The sequence below is a fragment of the Oxyura jamaicensis genome, chromosome 5 (assembly GCF_011077185.1).
Source record: "Oxyura jamaicensis isolate SHBP4307 breed ruddy duck chromosome 5, BPBGC_Ojam_1.0, whole genome shotgun sequence".
In the NCBI taxonomy this organism is placed as follows: domain Eukaryota; kingdom Metazoa; phylum Chordata; class Aves; order Anseriformes; family Anatidae; genus Oxyura; species Oxyura jamaicensis.
Window position 1 is genome coordinate 20,422,707 of NC_048897.1, and position 17,839 is coordinate 20,440,545.

The 17,839-nt window shown below is 38.9% G+C and overlaps 1 protein-coding gene across 8 annotated transcripts in view; it reads right to left on the bottom strand.

Moving 5' to 3' along the window:
• NUMB (NUMB endocytic adaptor protein) overlaps nucleotides 1-12,205 on the bottom strand; it is a 47,434-nt gene extending 35,229 nt beyond the window's left edge. For 6 of the 8 annotated variants that reach the window (XM_035327075.1, XM_035327072.1, XM_035327074.1 and 3 more), the window contains exon 1: nucleotides 12,087-12,205. The gene's annotated coding sequence lies outside the window, so the exon portion shown is untranslated. Of the gene's footprint in view, nucleotides 1-2,387; nucleotides 2,512-12,086 lie in introns of those variants that run through there. The other 2 variants (XM_035327068.1, XM_035327069.1) reach the window with 2 other exon arrangements.
• Nucleotides 12,206-17,839: the final 5,634 nt, after the last annotated feature.

Sequence of the window (17,839 nt, forward strand, 5' to 3'; positions counted from 1 at the left end):
GAAATATTCAGAGCTTCTGCAAGTATGAATGGAGGTCCCTGTGAAAGGAAGCTATTTTGGATAAAGATTCAGAGAAAGAGGGATATATAGTCACTTCAAAGTGGAAAACACAAGTCCAACTTACTAGTTTAATATCTTTTTACAACAACTGAATAAAGTATTAGACCTAGAAATAACTGTTACTCTGAGCATGAAATTACCTAAGATAGCTGATGGAGAAGCTCTGAAGAGTGATGGGTGTGAAATCCTGCCTCCCTGAATTTAAACACCTACAGCATTGAAGAACAGGTCATGAAATACCATAGTTTTCTCCAGCACCCATGCGAGACAAGTATTCACAGTCCTAAGACATCTCCTAAAATTAGGTGCTTAAATTGTTCTTTAAGAATGGGTGATGGGCTCATGCTTTTTTAAGCCATTGAGGTAGATGATGCTGGTAGATGATGTTGGGAACATCTACAGTTGTGTTATGTGTAAGCGTGCATGCGTACATACAGGAAGCCACAAGCTCAAGAAACAATGAACCCAAAGTGTAGCAATGGCAAGCAGTGAGTAGGAGATGGGAGCCCACATTTTGAGGGGCAGTCTAGCTCCAGCCTAACCTACTGGTGCAACGTCTTATACTAAGATGAGAAATACATTTGAGGAAGGCACTATGTTGACTTCCATGTCCTGGGAAAATCTCCAGGACATGGAAGTCAACGTAGTGCCTTCCTAAAAAAAATTCCCCTTCAAAGGGGGAAGAGGGTTCTCTAATTACACTCCCAAAGCCTAGGTTTAGATGTCTTTATACACTATACACTTACATACTGATTTCTGTATACTAGCTGAACTACAGTTTAGACATGCTCACTTCTACGAGATTCAAATAAAAATAGCAAAAAAACTATCAGAGAAAGTACTAATAAAAAGACTCAATATTCAGCTACAGAAGTAAATTACATGTGATACAATACAGGGAATATAGAAAACTTGCCAAGAGGCTTTATTACTCTTCTTTCCTGAAGAATAAACCTTCTCACAAGCATTACATCTCATTTTGGCATAACAAAGACGCTGTAGAATGCAAGGCAGCAAAATCTAACTGGATTATAAACACTTCTTTCCCATTACATTAACTAAGCTGCAGAATATAGATGTTTATGGATGTCAATAGGTGTACTTAGAATGAAAGCATTTTAAAAATCAGTTTTAACACTATTTTAAACCCTGAAAAGAACTACATTGGTTTCCAGTTAAAACTACTTGGTAACTAACAGGTGAGAAAAATCAGTACATACATGTTTCTAGTACCTATTTAAGAAGCTTAAATTCAAAACGCAACAACTTCAAAGCTGAACACAAATCAAAAACGAAAACCATTACAGAAAAACACTGCCTACTGATCAGCCAAATTAAAAACACTCAAGTGTTTTCATATCTCAGGAGGCACTTTAGCCATTCCAAATAACAAAAGTCTGAGTTTTGTCACCAATCCGCCAAGCTTTCCTTCAGCAATTGTAACTTTTCTCTTCACGCTGCAAGTCATTAGGTATGTCAGTTCCCATTAATCTCATGGGCATGGCACTGGCTTATTCCTCTAGAACTCCCATCTCTCTGTAATCTATTAATTAAAAGCAGTATTGTAAAATAAGTGATGTAAAATAAGTGATAGGACCACGAGTAAAGAGAACAGCATTAGGTCACTGAAATTGGGAAAATTAAGTTTGCTGAAGCTAATACTTGAAGTGCAAGTAAGTGTGCAACTTAGGTGCAGGAGTTCAGTGACAAATTAATGCAGTGCTACCTGGACCCATAGCATTGTGAGGCACTCTTTGGGCGTGTGATAATTCACTGAGTATTTCTACATTAGCAAACAGCCAAAGCAAACTCCAACTATTGCAGCAACTACCTGTGCTCAAAGCTGCTTGATGTGTGTTTGAAAGCAGTAAGGTACAGCACCTCAAGCACCTCTTGTAAATTCAGTGAAGGTTTTAGATGTACAGCAAAGGCCTGGCGACTGTCCTTAGAAGAAAATCAAGGGCTTCAAATAACCATGACATCTAAATAAAATATTATTTTTATTAAATTTACTTTGTAGGACATACACACATGCACACACAAAAAAATTAAAAGTATGTACATTTCTTATCACTAAACAAGCTGAAGCAGCTCCTCTACAATCATGGATCCTTTGGATTAGGATTACAAGCTGCCACCATTTTGAAATGTCTGAACGTGCAAAGGGAATTCTGCAAGTTCTGCTAAAAGGAGCTGCAATTTTTCATTCTCCAGAGAGTCATTAGAGCATTTTTAGTTATATATTTTGCTTTACAAATTGCAGACAAAGGAGTCCGTGGGCCTCTCAGTCTACAGGAAGCAGAAATTAAAGCGGGCCTAGCAGTTACCTCAGGCAGGTGACACGTTCTGCAGCAGGTCTACACAGCGTACCTCGGCTCGGCAGGACAGACAACCACTCCTGTCCCTGCCGAAGCTTGGTAGTCCCACAGCCCCGCAAGGAAAACCTCTGCTCCAGCTGCTTCAGTGCAAAGTTCACAGGCCTGGCCAGCTATGTAGCTTACAGTGCAACCGCCAGACCTTGCACTCAGGTGACTGAGAAAGAGGCACACGTACTGTACTCCCATCTGGCCACTCTGCCAGAAACAGCAACGGACTCTTCACCAGCTACAGACAGACACAGCAAGGCTCATCTGCCAGCATTCTCAATATGACCAACGAAAAAACATTGTTTCAAACCTATACATGTGGAAAAACAACTTGTGGAAAAGTTTTCAAGGTACTCCAAATCTCAAAAGCTCCAGCAAGCAACAAAACAAGAGTTCAAAGCAACACGCAGCCACTGTGCCACTTCTGAAATCACAGCCTCATCACCTTACTGTAACACTTACATAACTAATATTTCATGGGAGATGTCCAAGGAAATATGTATTTGCCTATATGACTGGTACATTAGCAGCAATTTACTCCTACCAGCAATCTCAATCCACAGAGAAGCATGAGAATAAAAGAGTTCCTGAACTATGCTTCCTATGACAAGCCCAAGTGGCATTTTGCCCAAAAGTATTTCCTTTTTACTAAAAAACAAACCCATTTTCCTACTTGTTCTAATTTTGTGGTCACACTGGCAACAAGCAGTTTAAAAATAGCCTTCCTATTTAATAGAAATGCTGACAAGTGGCAAGATTAACTTTCTCCAACTGACACACTTGTATTTTCTGAGACATCAGACTGTTTTGAGTAGGTTGCCAAATAGTTTGCCTTACAAACAGCTACTTTGTTGGTAACGTGCATGTCATCCCAGTACAACTAGAACTGCCACCCAATACAAAACTGCTAGGTAAAACAATTCACACAGGCTGCATATTTGAGGATTCAGGAGAGAAGAACATCAATTGCTGCAATTAAATGCTGAAATTCCTACTAAATATACCTAAGCTCAAAATCCTTACCCAGGAATTGTAGAAAACATCCAGAGTGAGCATTTTCTACTTCAATTCTCTGCAGAGCATTTCATGTTTTCATGTAAGTGTAGCATATCTGCAGATACAATGACAGATGCCAACCGAGGCTGCGACAAGCTAGCAGAGTATTTTCCGCTACGCTGACAGCATTACTGACAACAAAAAGTATGGTACTTTGTCTTAGCATTATGAAAGTTGAAAGTTCTGGCAGTGATTTTTCTATATCTAGCAACCGATTTTTGTCATATATATATTAATATATATATTATATATATATTATATATATATTATATATATAATATATATATATATTATTATATATTATATATATATTATTGACATATATATTAATGCACAAGAAGAAATAAACCAAGCCACTAACAAAAAAATACTTCCTCTTCACTTTTATAACCCAAAATCCATCTTGGTCCAAGAGAAAAGACAGTGGAAGTATAATTTTTGAAGACAAACTAGGTTAAAAAGCAAGATGAGAAACTCAAAAACCAATTAAAATAAAAAGTAGTGTCACATGAGAGTCAAACAGGTAACAAAGGCTGAAAGCATTGAACTTCTGGTGAGAAGAGGAAACAGATCCACTTCAAGTTCTGCAACACCTTAAGGTTATGCTTACCAGAAGGCTTATTGCAGGCTGCTCAGCATCTGAATGGTCATGCCCATTGCAAAAACAAACAAACAAACAAAAAACCTCCACCACTTTTGCAATTGAAGAGATTACAACATTAGACTCGTTCCCAAAACACCAAAAAAGCATCTACAAAAGGCATGGAAAAGGCAAAAGTCACCTAGTGAGTTTATAAATTCATGTTGCCATTTATTTCTATGCAAATTGATATATTTTGATATTCTGAAAACACAGCTCCAAAGCTCGTTTTATGTAGCAAAACAATTTCAGGAGAGCTTTGGCACCATTATTCTCTCCACCACCTGAAAAAGTCTCATTTTAATCCATAGCAGTTCAAGGGCAACTAAGGGACAGCACAGTGACAGAAACATAGAGAAAAGTGCATGCTGAAGTGTAGAAAAATGCAGAGTTTACAATAAAAAGTAGAAACCAATTCAGTTCAATTGGCTTAATTGCCTTGTGCATCATAAGGTTATGGCTACAGAACAAATTACTGCACGATAAACTAGTATGTTTATTCATGTCTTATTAGCTGCTCTGCTTTACAAGTGCATTCACTTTTACCCTTCTGTAAATGCAAACCAGCCATTTATCCTTCAGTAAGGGCTGGGTAAGCTTTCACATGAACTGAAGTTGGATCACGTAGGAGTTGCTGATGAGGCAAATTTGGAGCTTAGCTTGCCTTTCAGGAGTTTACTTGTGTACCCATACCTTCAGATAAGCAGTTCATTTACATTTTGCATAAACGTTTCTCGCAGAGCAGTTGCTGCTACAAGCTAATTCAAACTACAGGATCTGCAGGCAAAAGGACAACGCGGTACCTGAACTGCATTCACAAACTTAAACGGTTAGATTTTAGACTGACTGTACTAAAATTCTGTACTTGCAGCAACCACTTACAGTTTCAACACTGAAGACAACAAAACCAGTACAAACCCATTTTTAACATTTTTCTGAACTTCAGCCTTAACAAAGGTTATTTAATCTGCACTCAGTTAGATAGATGGTATCTTTTTGTTGTTGTCTGTGGTGGAAAGAGATAAAAAAAAATTTTAACAATTCCTCAGTTCAGACAGGTTTTTTTGAAACCATTCAGAGGGCTTGGGCTTACTTGCTGTGTTCTCTGAGAGCTGAATACAGTTTCCTATTTACTTTATCAATAAATAAAAAAGTCATGGGTCAAATAAGGGCAAAGCACTCCTGACAGCCTCCAACAAATAGAGTAGCCAGGGTATGGGAGAGAGCACCCGCCCTGCAATCTTCTTGCTTTGAAGTTCAAGTCCTCCCTGCAAGCATAAAGCAAGACAAGCAGACTGAATTCACACATCTACAGAATTCCTGGAAGTATACGTTCCTAACAATGGAGAAATCTGGGCTTAAAATCAATGTGCTATAGGTATCATTCTAACAGTTAAAAATAATTCATAGAGGCTCCACATAAAACAAATTCAATAAACACATTACAGACTATTAAGAGTCTCGTTCATACCTCTGCTGTCTGCTGGCCGCACACAGGTGAGACAGGAGCAGCTGCACAAGTATCAGTTTCTACATGCTTTTTCCCAGTGAAACATATCTAATATTGCTAATACAAAGGACCACAACAAACAGAGCTCAAAACCCAGAGCAACAGGTTAATCATCTCTGGTTTTTGCCTAAGAAATACCAGGCATTTCTATATATCAAAGGTTTGTGAATAAGCATGTTCCAGTTACCCAATATTTCAGATCTAAGAGAACATGTAAATTATCTGTCTCGTAAAATAAAACGTTAACTTACTTACTAGGAGAAAACACACACTCCTCAGCATGGCTGTGAAGATCTGTATCCTCAGAAAACTCTGTGGCTTTGACTACTTGTGCAAGTACAACCTGGTCACACCTGTCCAAAGACCTATGCCTAGCAGCCATCTTTTAGCATTACTAAAACTTGAATTTTACTATGAAATCCATAAGGGTCCATCCGTACCCAGAAGTACAAATAACTCTAACATCCAAATTCAGAGTAGTATTGCACATTGCTTTTTCTTATAAACATCAGTTCATTGCTGATACTTTAATCTTATTGTAAATTGTGCTTATAAGCAGGACATGATGACATCAATGAAGAAACATTATTTCATTTTCTTGACAAGATTTAGTTTTGGCAGTCGTAACTGTAGTATGAGTGCAAATACAAGCAATGATTCAAAATAGAATCATAGAGTCATAGAATATTCCAAGTTGGAAGGGACCCATAAGGATCAACAAGTCCAACTCCCGGCACCGCACAGGTCTACCCAAAAGTTCAGACCATGGGACTAAGTGCACAGTCCAATCGCTTCTTGAATTCAGACAGGCTTGGCGCAGTGACTGCTTCCCTGGGGAGCCTGTTCCAGTGCGCAACCACCCTCCCAGTGAAGAACCACCTCCTGATTTCTACGAAATATTAAGATCTGTTCTGGTTTCTAATGCACCACTTAAATCTCTACATTTACGATGACAATGTAAGAGAGTTTCACTTAAAAGGTGAGCTAGTTAAGTAAGCATATTGCAGACAAGGTAAATAGCATGTCCCTGTCTATTACAAAGCTGCAGGAATGAGGTTTTATTTCTCTGAAAAATCCTTATTAAGCATTGCTGCTAAACAAACGCTCTCCCCTCCTCTTCCACTTACACAGCACAAAAACGTGCAATGCCCTATCTCTTCAAGCCTACTGCAAAGGTTAGCCAAAACTTGCTGCAATTGCCCTGCAACAGCTTCACTGCAATTATTCACCAGCACAAGAACACAGAGTACCTTTATCTTCCAAGGAAGAAAAGGTCATCCCACGTGTCAGGTTTTGAATGCAGAACTTTGAGCCTTTTTGTAAGCTTAGATCCCATAAAATCTAATTAAATCCAGCACTGTCACACTAAAGCAAATGAAGGCACATAACCATATGAGCATTCTCACCAAAATGTTAACAGTTCGGCTTACGCAATAGAGTATGACTAACCACATTATGCACCACATGGCTTTCCAACCCATTTACCCTTTCATTACCCAATTAAGATCTAATAATACAATACTACCAGTAAGCATTCAAAGACGTCAAAATACACATGAGGGTGAAGCATGAGTTCATTTGTTGAGCCAGTAAATACATTTCATCATTATTATTACTGTTAATTAGAGCTTAAGTTAAGGGTATTTTCCTTGATGCAGAAAAATAAAGCATTGGACACATAACAGAAAGACCACTAAAACCAGCATATCAGCTGTAGAAGATTGCACATTTCATGGTTTGGGAAACTTGTGACGGTTTCTAATGACCCACCTTCTGGTAGTGAAAGCAATGTTCAGACCATAGCTTGAAAATACAGCAGAAATTGTTGCCTTCACATGTTTACACAAAGAGGTCAGAGCCATAACGTAATTACCAATTGCTCTGATGCTGTTCTTAGAAATCGTGATGCTCTGACACCACACGGTGCGAGGTACTCACTATCCTCTCAAAGCTGACACTGGCCCAGGGAGTGCAGAAGGTGAAACATTTAAAGGTTAATCCAGTCATATCAGAAACACCTGTAGAAACACTTAAGATGTTCTGTCTACCAGACTTTGTGCTGTCTCATACCTGAGCTAACGATCATGTGAGCACTCCACAGCTGTTTCCCAGCACTCACTAATTTTATCTGCATCACAGACAGGGGTGGAAAACATTGAAAAAATGTTAACACAACAAGGTCTTATTGGCAAACAACCAGAGTTAAACAAAAAATTGCACATAGATTATGAAATACCAGGAAATGAAATCATGAATTGTACTCCAGCACACTATTAACAGTTGGTGGCTAAAACACTCAGCTACCATAAATAAGCCCTGTCCTAAAGCTCAGAATTTTTTCAGTTATGCCAGCCTGTTCAAACAAATACTCACAGGCTGCCGCAGTTAAACAGTGTTCAGTATTCCACGACTGTATGCAACAGACACAGCAGCACAGCAACCCCATTCCAGACTAAAGTTAAACTGTCAGAAAAATACATTCAATCATTGTAAGGCTGAAGTTATTCCTAGTAATATGTAATGCTCTTTCTATCAATCGTAACAAACCACTTGTCCCTCCCAGTACAGAAATTCAATAAATACAAGAAAAAAAAAATCTCATTTTCTCCATCAGCAACTATTCTAAAGCAAATGTCCCAATTCATCAGACTCCACAGCCATCACAAGCTCTGACTACAGTCCCATACAATTTGCTGTTATGTTTAAGTGCAGAGATACAAGGCAGTAAATCCCTTTGTTATATGGGCTCACTCTAAAAATAACCTGCAATCATCATCAACCAATGGCAAAAAGCAGGTCTCCGAAACACTCTATGTGATACAAAGCTAGCTGAATTATACCACCTAAAGCAACTGAAAATAAGCAGAAGTTTTCTAAAGAAACACTAGCTGTGCCTCACAGAAAGCAGTTCAAGCAATTCTGCTTTGCAGTTCATCTGGATGCATGTGACGAATGCTAACTAACCGAGCCATTCCGCTTCCAAGTGAATCATTTATTTCTAGGGCAGCTAATTCTTGGATAACTAAAGTTTTCAAAAATTAGCCTTTCAGGTTTAAAACTCATCTGTCCAATTACATGTTAAATTTAGAAAAGATACTATTTTAAAAAAAGTACAGAAAGGGCTGAAACAGTGGGAAAAGATTTCCTTTAATCACCTAAATCCAGGAACCAAAGCCTGAAATTAAATGTCAACACTCACAAAAATAAATGCATTTTCAGAACTGAAAGAAAATCTCTTTCACAAGTAAAATAGGCCTACTTGTTTGGTAAATCAGTCATACTTGTTTGATAAATCAGTCTAAGGTTTTATGCTGGAGTTACTTCACTAATACCCGTGAGTGTTTCATAACCAAGTAATCAATTTTTGAATAGACAAAGACCTGTATCCAGAATGGCAAACATCTCCTACCTAAGAGTAGAAAAGATCAAATAAAAATAAATAAATAAATTGTACTTCTGTGCTACTGACCTGATTGTTACCTATTTACTGTTAGGTCTGAAACATATGAAGGCACACGCTCTTTTTGGTTCTCGATCTTAAGTGACAGCAGAAAAAGCAGAAAAACAAGCCACAGATTCAGGGCACACATTTCAGGAACCAACATGCACTCTAATCCAGATTATTTGGAGGGTCAATTTCAGGAAAGTAAAAAGATCACAGAATGTATTTGTACTGAGGGGTTATGCAATGCTTTCTACATAATGGACATGATCAGCACAAAGGTGAAAACCTCAGCATTTTGGACAACTGATCCAGCACCGATCTTCTCCACTGAGAACATACAGCAGCCTTAAGTCCAGTCCACAAGTTTGCATGGTCCACATTCTGAAAATATTTGGAACAATAAGCTATAAATTTTTATCAGCTTTATGAGAAATTGTCAGTTGGAACAGATACCAGTGTGGACATGTCTGTCAGCAAGTATGGCACATAGAGAGAAACTAAGTAAATCAAACTAGGTAAATCTACAAGGACAGCAGCATGCTGGGATGCAGAACAGGGATCTCTGCTGCAAACAGTGATTTTTGTTTTATTCAAATATGCTCTCAAAATGGAAGAAGGGTAAGAGAATGACATTAACTATAAATAACAATGAATATGATTTCAGCTATTACTATTGTTTAGGAAACATCATGAGTGACACATTTAGTCCTCTATAAATAGAAAATGTAGCTGACAAATAATCAAACATTATTAGAAGTTACTATGAAAGGAATAGAACAAAACCAGAAAGATGCCACAAGAAAAAATAGGCTGCAATCATCTTTAATACTGTGCAGTTCTTGTAGATACTCCATCATTTCCGAAATAAAAAAAAAAGGTGCAGAAGGGTAACAAGGACAATTAGAACTACTTAACAGCTTCTGTACACGGAAAGGCTAGATACAAATGTATTTACCTTGGAAAAACAACTTGCTGGTTGGTAGAGCTAATGTATGTATAGTACCGGAAGCGTCAGAAAACGAACAGGGAATGATGATCTTTCAGTTCTTACATTCTAGAAACCAGGGACAAACAACCGAATTCTTGAGCAGCCCAGGTTTCAAAATAAAAGAGTATTTCTCATACGATATGCAATTAACTTGCACAATTCCCTGCCTCAGGATGTTTTGCAAAATACAACAGGATTCAAAAAAATGTAATTATTTGATCAGAAATTCCAAAGGCTATTAGAAACTGCAGTGGAGATGTCCAGTCCAATATGACAAGTTGGCAAGGCTTATTTCATGTCTTCCTTCGCCTTACATTTTTCCCTGGGATCCACTACTGATCACATCAGATCAGAGAGAAGATTGTGCTGCAGAGCTCTTCTTCTGAACCAGCACAATTCAAGCTCATCTCCATTCACCACAAATTCAGCTGGCCAAGATCTCATGCTACAGTTTTCACGGCATCCCACCAGAGTTGTTGCCATCCGGCTGCACTGTGACCTACAACAGCTGGCTCACTCTGTGTGGTATGGATCTCTCTTCCCCAAGCCCACAGAAGCTGAAGTTTCCACAGCTTAAGACATTTAAATGAAAACCAGCCCATGAATTTGTATATTACAGATAGCTCACCAAATCTGAATTACTGCGGCAACAAGCCATGTGTGCACTAGTCAATTTCAATTAGAAAATTGAAGTTTGCTTAAACTACCATGAAGTATCTATGAGGAAAAAATAAGCTCAAAGTATGTTCACAAGATGACAGATGACTCCATTTTATACTGTTACTGGAGCACTCATGTCCATTACTGCTTGGCAGCTGTTATATAGCAATTCAAGACACTTCACTCGTTCCCATCCTCCAGCAGTTGAATAAATATAATTAAGGTCCTTTTATCTCTGCATTTTCTTCAGCTTGTTCACACTAAATCAGCCACACTTTTGACTGCAGCCAATGCAAGGGGAAGACTAAGTGTTACCAAAGGCATTTTTAATATTAATTTATAACTCAAAGTGAAATTGTGAAGGCTTTGTGTCAAGCTTTTGAGAGGACAGTGGGTTTGATAATGAAAATGGCTCTAGAGAAGAAGTATAGTAATTTTTTCTGACAGTCAGAACATTTGACCATCCCTCAATAAGCTTAGCAATACAAAAAAGTTCATTTTCACATGTAAGATAGGTAAAATCTTCTCAGAGAAGTCTCAGTGGTGTCCAACATAGCAACTATGGTTGACTTATAACAACAAATCTTTCTTCATCAGAAATATGATTCTTATTTACTATTTACTAGGAATTAATGTCAACATTTGTACACCTGTTCAGTAGAAGTTTGAGTTGTTTCATAACTGTTTTCTCATAATAGCTCTGCAAAACATCATCTGGAACTAACAGTATTATTTCCTAAATCTGTTTGTTTTACACAAATGTAATCAAATCAGAAGCTAGCTTAATGAAATAAGATACGAACTATATGTTTTTTTAAGCACACAGGATGCAATGTTTTCTGAATTCTTCCTCTGGTATTAGTGAGAGAACCAGTTAAATACATTTTAAAATATTCTTCATCCTCTCTAGATTCTAGTACAACCCATTATGTTCCTTTACCAGAGAACTCAGAAGATGTCTAAGAAGTCTGTCACCATAGTCCCCATGAGAAGTGTCTAATCAGGGGATTCTTTAACACAATGACAGCTTTTTGGTACAATTTTGTACATACACAACTTGTATTCTTTATGATTACACAGTACATAAAACCTCATTTCATGCCTCATGTTTCTCACATCTGCCTACTGTGAGAAATGTTAAATCCAAGCACAACTTCAATGGCATACTTAGTAATTTTGAGATTCAGATGTAGTAAAATACCTGAAGAGAGATGGTATCATTATAAATTATTTATCTTCATAAAATTCTGATCTATATAATTTGTGGCTAAAACAACTCCCCAGCCCAAGTACCATAGAATCAAAATCAATAGAATGTAACTTTCCTACAGTAGTAAGAATATCTTGACTTGATGACTTACGTTTTTTTTTTCTTGGGTCCTGCAATAGCACTTTTCTTAAAATCACTCTCACAAAATTCTTCTCTCTTGGAGCTATAACCGTGACCCCATGGATACACGAAAAGATGAGAACCTACAGACTGAAAGAAAACAGAGATGATAAAGTCAGATCCAACGTGTGCTAGAAATGGCCAAGTGGGAGGGCAGGGAGTTATTGTCCAGAAAGTATTAAGGGACAGAAAGACAAATCAATCAGACTGCACTTATTTTGTTGTTGTTTGGATTGTTTTTTATTTTGAAGAACTCCATGTCAAGGTTTTCAGATTGCCTCATATAAACTGATACATTCCCTCCCTACTCCTTTTTCCTGTTGATTGGCATTTAAAGCTCTGTTTATAACGATAGTAATGTTTGTGTTTGTGGATGCCAAGAACAGGTATTTAACAGCTCTTGCTACAAAACCTCACTGGCACTATTTTTTGAAATACTGACAGCACTCTCTCAGACATTTCCTTTCACAGAAGTTACCAGATTTCATTATGATCACTAGAATCAGTATGACATTATTGCTGATGAGCAATAACATACTGCGAATCTGCAATTACATACTCGCTGAGAATTATCTAGACAGCTGGAGATGTCTATAAATCCAGGCGTCCACATCCGACTGGTTATTTAGACTCCCTTTAGTCTCAGTGGAGAGAAAAGAAATAGAGTTATAGAGACCTATTTTAAGTGTATCTGACGATGGAAATACATTTATCCAAATAAATAACCCAGTATTTAACATACAAACATTACTAGATCATTTCCAACCTTTTTGCCCAATACCAAATTAATAATTAAAAATTCCTCCGTGATAGTAAAGTTGTTCTTTAAAAGAAAACATTAATCACAAAATGGGAGCCATTTAACAGTCTAGTCAAAATACTTTGCCTTTCCAGCACCACAATGAGAACTTAATTCCAGCCTGTAGACCACATTTAAACCAATTAGTCCACTATGACATTCTCTAGTAGTGAAAGAGGGAAAAAATCCCATTTCATTACCCAAGACAGACTGCTTCAAACGAGTAAAACTGCCTCACCTACTACCTGCACTGCAAGTGCTCACATCAGCACCTCAACTTCAAGTCAAAATTAAATCTACGGTAACTTAGCACAGAAGCCAAGTCTTTGGCTTAGAGTATAATGTATTCAGCCTCACCATGCTGCCTTCCTGGTCATAAGATAATGGAATTCTAATTCAGCTTTTTCCTGTTAGCTTTCCCTTGTATTTATTTATTCCATCTGTTAACATCCAGGCTTTATTATCTCTTTCAAGATCAGCATGGACTTTCTGCTACAATACAGACAATTACTACAAACACACACACATGAAAACCAGAACAAGCCTCTGCATGTTTGTTTTCCTTGCAAGAAGTACTCAGATCAAAATGGATTTTAAGAAAAGACCGTAATGTGCCCCCTAACATGAGCAGTTTAAATTAACCTTCACATAATCATAACAATCTGCACTGGAGTTGTCTGAAGGATCTAGATATTAACAACAGAAGTGTTACCATATTCTTAGTACAGCGAGACACTGAGCGCTTATTAGTGACATGAAATTTAACAGCAGGTCGATTGTCGATTCAAAAGCACACCTCAAAATGCTAGTGCTACCTTTTATTTTCTCAGTCTACCATACAAATAGCTGAGAGGACCGCTTTCTTCCACCAATGCTGCCATCCCCTAACCATGCGTGTTCACAAAGATCCTCGTCCCCCATCACCCGGGAGCTGCTCTCCCATCTTCTAAGGATTCTAAACTACAGTGTCTATTTTTTCACTGATCTACAAGTAAATGGTCAATTTAAGGAAGACAGCAGAAAAGCATAAAAAATGCCTATTTCAGCAAAATCCTCAAATGAAAGGATAATTACAAGCAATACTTGCTGTAATAAGTGAGAAATATCTCAAGCTATCAGTACGGATTTTGTCAGTGAGGGCCAGGTGAGAGCTACAGGAATATAACATATTATGCTGCAACTGAGCACCTATCAACTTTATTAAAAAAAATAGATGCCAGCTGAGACAAGCAAAAAGGCAAAGTCTTCAGTGAAGTGAGATGAACTTTTGCAGATTTTTTTTCTACTTGATGCTAATTAAAATAAAGGTGTATGGCCTGGCCTAACCTGTTAGCTGGGAGAAGTGGTAAGTTGGTTGAAGCTATCAGCATTGTAATTGTCTGGTGTTTCAGGTCTCAACAATTACTACTGAACCTAAAGGAGAGATAACACAGGCCTGAATAAAAGCTGATTGAAAATTAGACCTCTAATAACTTGTTCTTCCCATCATTTCTCTCAGAGCAAACCAAGGCACAAAGTCCTGGGGAACTCAGGTGGGTGCTTTAAGTAGATGGTGCTGGACAAAATTTACTCCTCAAGAAAGAAAAACCGGATTTATGGTTAAAAAATCTCAACATCTCACAGAAAGTTAACTAATTTCAGCATCGCTACATTCAGGCAAAAAAATACCATTACATTAACTGAAAAAGTATCAGGGCTCAATTAATCCACCAAACCTGCTTAGGTTTATTTACCTGCTTAGGAAATTTAGGTTAAAGTTGTCCAAATAACAAACATCTTGAGCTCTTGGCTTTCTTGTTTCTGCCGTTCAAATCCAAGAAGAAAGTCCAATATTAACATCACCCTGAACTACTGAGGTAAGTACGGAGATTACAGACCGCTAAAGCTGCCCTCACATTAGTTATGTCACCAGCACAGAAACTGCCTCCCTCACTGACACAATCTCAGGGAAAACAGGATCCCATTTATCACACTGGGGATCACACTTCCATCCCTCTCAGATGGTTAAACACATCCCACAGCCACATGGCGGCTGATGTTCTCCCAGAGGGGGGTCAGGCTGCCCATGAACCAGTGCCGGAGCGCAGGCCAGGCTGCCAAGAACAGTGGCAATGCAGCGACTCCACGGATGCCAACAGCCCTCATGAGCACACCAGTGACTGAATGACCTCAGCCAGGTAGAACAGTGAAATCCCAGATGCCTCTAAACTTTCTATACCAACAATTTTTCACTTCAGTAAAGCATCTATAATGACCTACTGCAGCACATAGCACCTACCCTGTGCTGCTCAGAGCTTGGTGGCAGAGTGCGCCAAGAAACGCATTGCCCAGAAGTAACGCCTGCTGAGAAATCATATGGCTGCTGTAACCTCTTGAATCATACAGATAGCTGTCATCTGCCCGACTTTAAATTGCTTGGCAAAGGAACAAGAGAAGTCAAACAAGAAACACCCAGGAAAATTGCCTTCCTTCTCACCCCGTCTCATGCTCATCAGAGCACTCAATGAACCTTCAAGCTCAGCACTGACAGAAATATCACCTGATGATCCTACAGCCCTGCACCCAGAGCAGCCTTTCTATGCTTGCTGCTACCAGCCACCTTCCCTAAAAACAGGCACAGCACTGAGCAAGGAGCAAATCAAAGCAACCAGAGTCATTGCTCTCAGACACTTCCTCTGAATATCTGAACGTGCAAATTCTGCCACTGCCGTATGACATGTTGCCTGCTGATGTATGGCTGCAGTTGCAAGCAACATATTTCACTCCTGGTACTAAGATTTCTGAAACAGTTTGGCCTGCTGTTGTGCAGGTGGGAAGATGAAAGGTCACACGCCCTGTTCCCCATACCAAGACAGCCACACAGTGCCTTACTTCCACAGAAGACAGCTGCTTCCTGGGGTGGCAACTGAGCTGGGAAACAGAAAGCAGGATGAACAGGAGAGCACTCTAAAAATGCCCGCAGTGTATCAGCTGGCACCCAGCACTGTGACAGGCATGGTAGGAACGGGGTGCAAAGCCTATTGGATGTTACAATGCCAGATTCAAACCAGCATTAAAGCTACAACTGTGTTACCTTCTCCAGTGACTAGTCACAGGGTCCACTGAGTCAAGCGGTATACCGAATAAACTCAACTATTGTGGCAGGTGACCCTAGCATAACTATTCTATACACAGATCACATTTCTCAACAGTGTCTTCTGCCTTCCATTTGTAAATCCAGAAACCATACAAAATTATCTATTCCTTGCAGAACATGCAGTTGTCCTTCATACGTTAGGCACTGGTAACACAGATACCACCATTTAGAAAGTCATTAAAGTTAGGTGGAAGACAACACTGCCTTCCTTCACAATCATGCATTCCTCAATTCTCCTGTAATTCCCCCACGTACATTACACTTTACCTTACTGCATTCACAGGAATGAACTTAGGAGCAGGGGATGCACACAGACAATCATTGACGTAGGTACTGAACTGAGACAAAATGCCAACTTATTCCAATCTGCCAAAAATCAGATCTCCTCAGGAGATCATAATCCATTCATGTTGGCAAGTTCCACAAGAGCGGATCTTGACCACAGTCCCTGGGGGACCAGCATCACCTTACATCCCTTTGACGTTATGTATCACTAAAAAACATGAGTACCAGAAAACATAAGTGCACGTGGCTGGAAGTCCACTCAAACCGCACCACTGTTCACCCCTGGTTAACTCATGGCAGCTACTGTCTACACCAAGCACCAAGTTCAACCAGTGGTTGTCAACATCGGTAGTTGTAGGCTCTCCCTATGTGCATTTCCTAGCACAGATGGGTGTGAACACCTCCTATCACTTCTTAAAAGGTAACTTTCATCGCATCCAAGGTTGATCATCTCTCAGGTGCCACATTCATATTCCTTCTGCCCTGCTCATGGTTTGTTCTGTATCTTCTCAGCTCCAACACACTTGGTTTCAGCAGCAGCATACCATCCCAGCTAATTGCCGGAGCACAGTCCCCAGCCTGAAGACATAGTTATGTGTCTGAATTTTGTGCCCAAGCTTTGTGTCCAGCAACTGACTTTGGTAACTTCACCTCCTGAGTTCATCTGCGCAGCAGCACTTTCCCTGCCATTTTCTTGGGCTGCACACATCACACAAGACAGCTGCCACTATTTGAGGCAGAGGTCTTCTCCAGCAGTATTTTTTTCTGGAGAGGAAAAGGGTTCTCAGATGTGGACTACAGAGCTTGTCATCTTTCTGTAATAGTCTTCTTTCCGCATTTGTAGCAGCCTAACTTACCACTGTAGACAGAGATGCTGACAGCATTTATATAAAGCCTTTCCGCCTAAATATAAGCATTTTATCACACTATTTTACCAGCATCAAGACTGAGAAGTTGGAATCCTACTTAGAAAGAGCAGCAGCAGAGAACTGGCATAAATTAGGAGGAAAAAAAAAAAAAGCTAAAGCTAAGTAGCTACTGCATGTATGTTTCTTAGTCCAATTTAGCTTCATGACAGCAAAATTATGCAAGTGACTACAGGCATTTGAATTACATGCCTCAAAAAGACTGTTGGAAGCCACAAACCACCTTTATTCAGCCTTCACACCAAGGATATTTAAGAGTTATGCCAAACTGTTTTTTTCCAGTGGTTAGGCAAAGTGGTAAACTCACACACATTACACAAAAAGATCATTCATCTATGCAATAACATGCTCTACAGTTATTTAGACTCAACATTTTCCAACCATAAATAAATTTCATTAAAGAAGCCTTAACTGAAAAAGAAGAATTTGCAAGGGCAGCCTAGTTTAGTCACTCAATCTTCTCTGTTATTAAAGAGCTTAAGTATTTGAACAAGTTTTATTTTTTTGTTGTTTCTTCATTGTCTATGAGAAAATACCCTATAAAGAAAAATGTCACATTTGCAAGCATCAGATTCTCT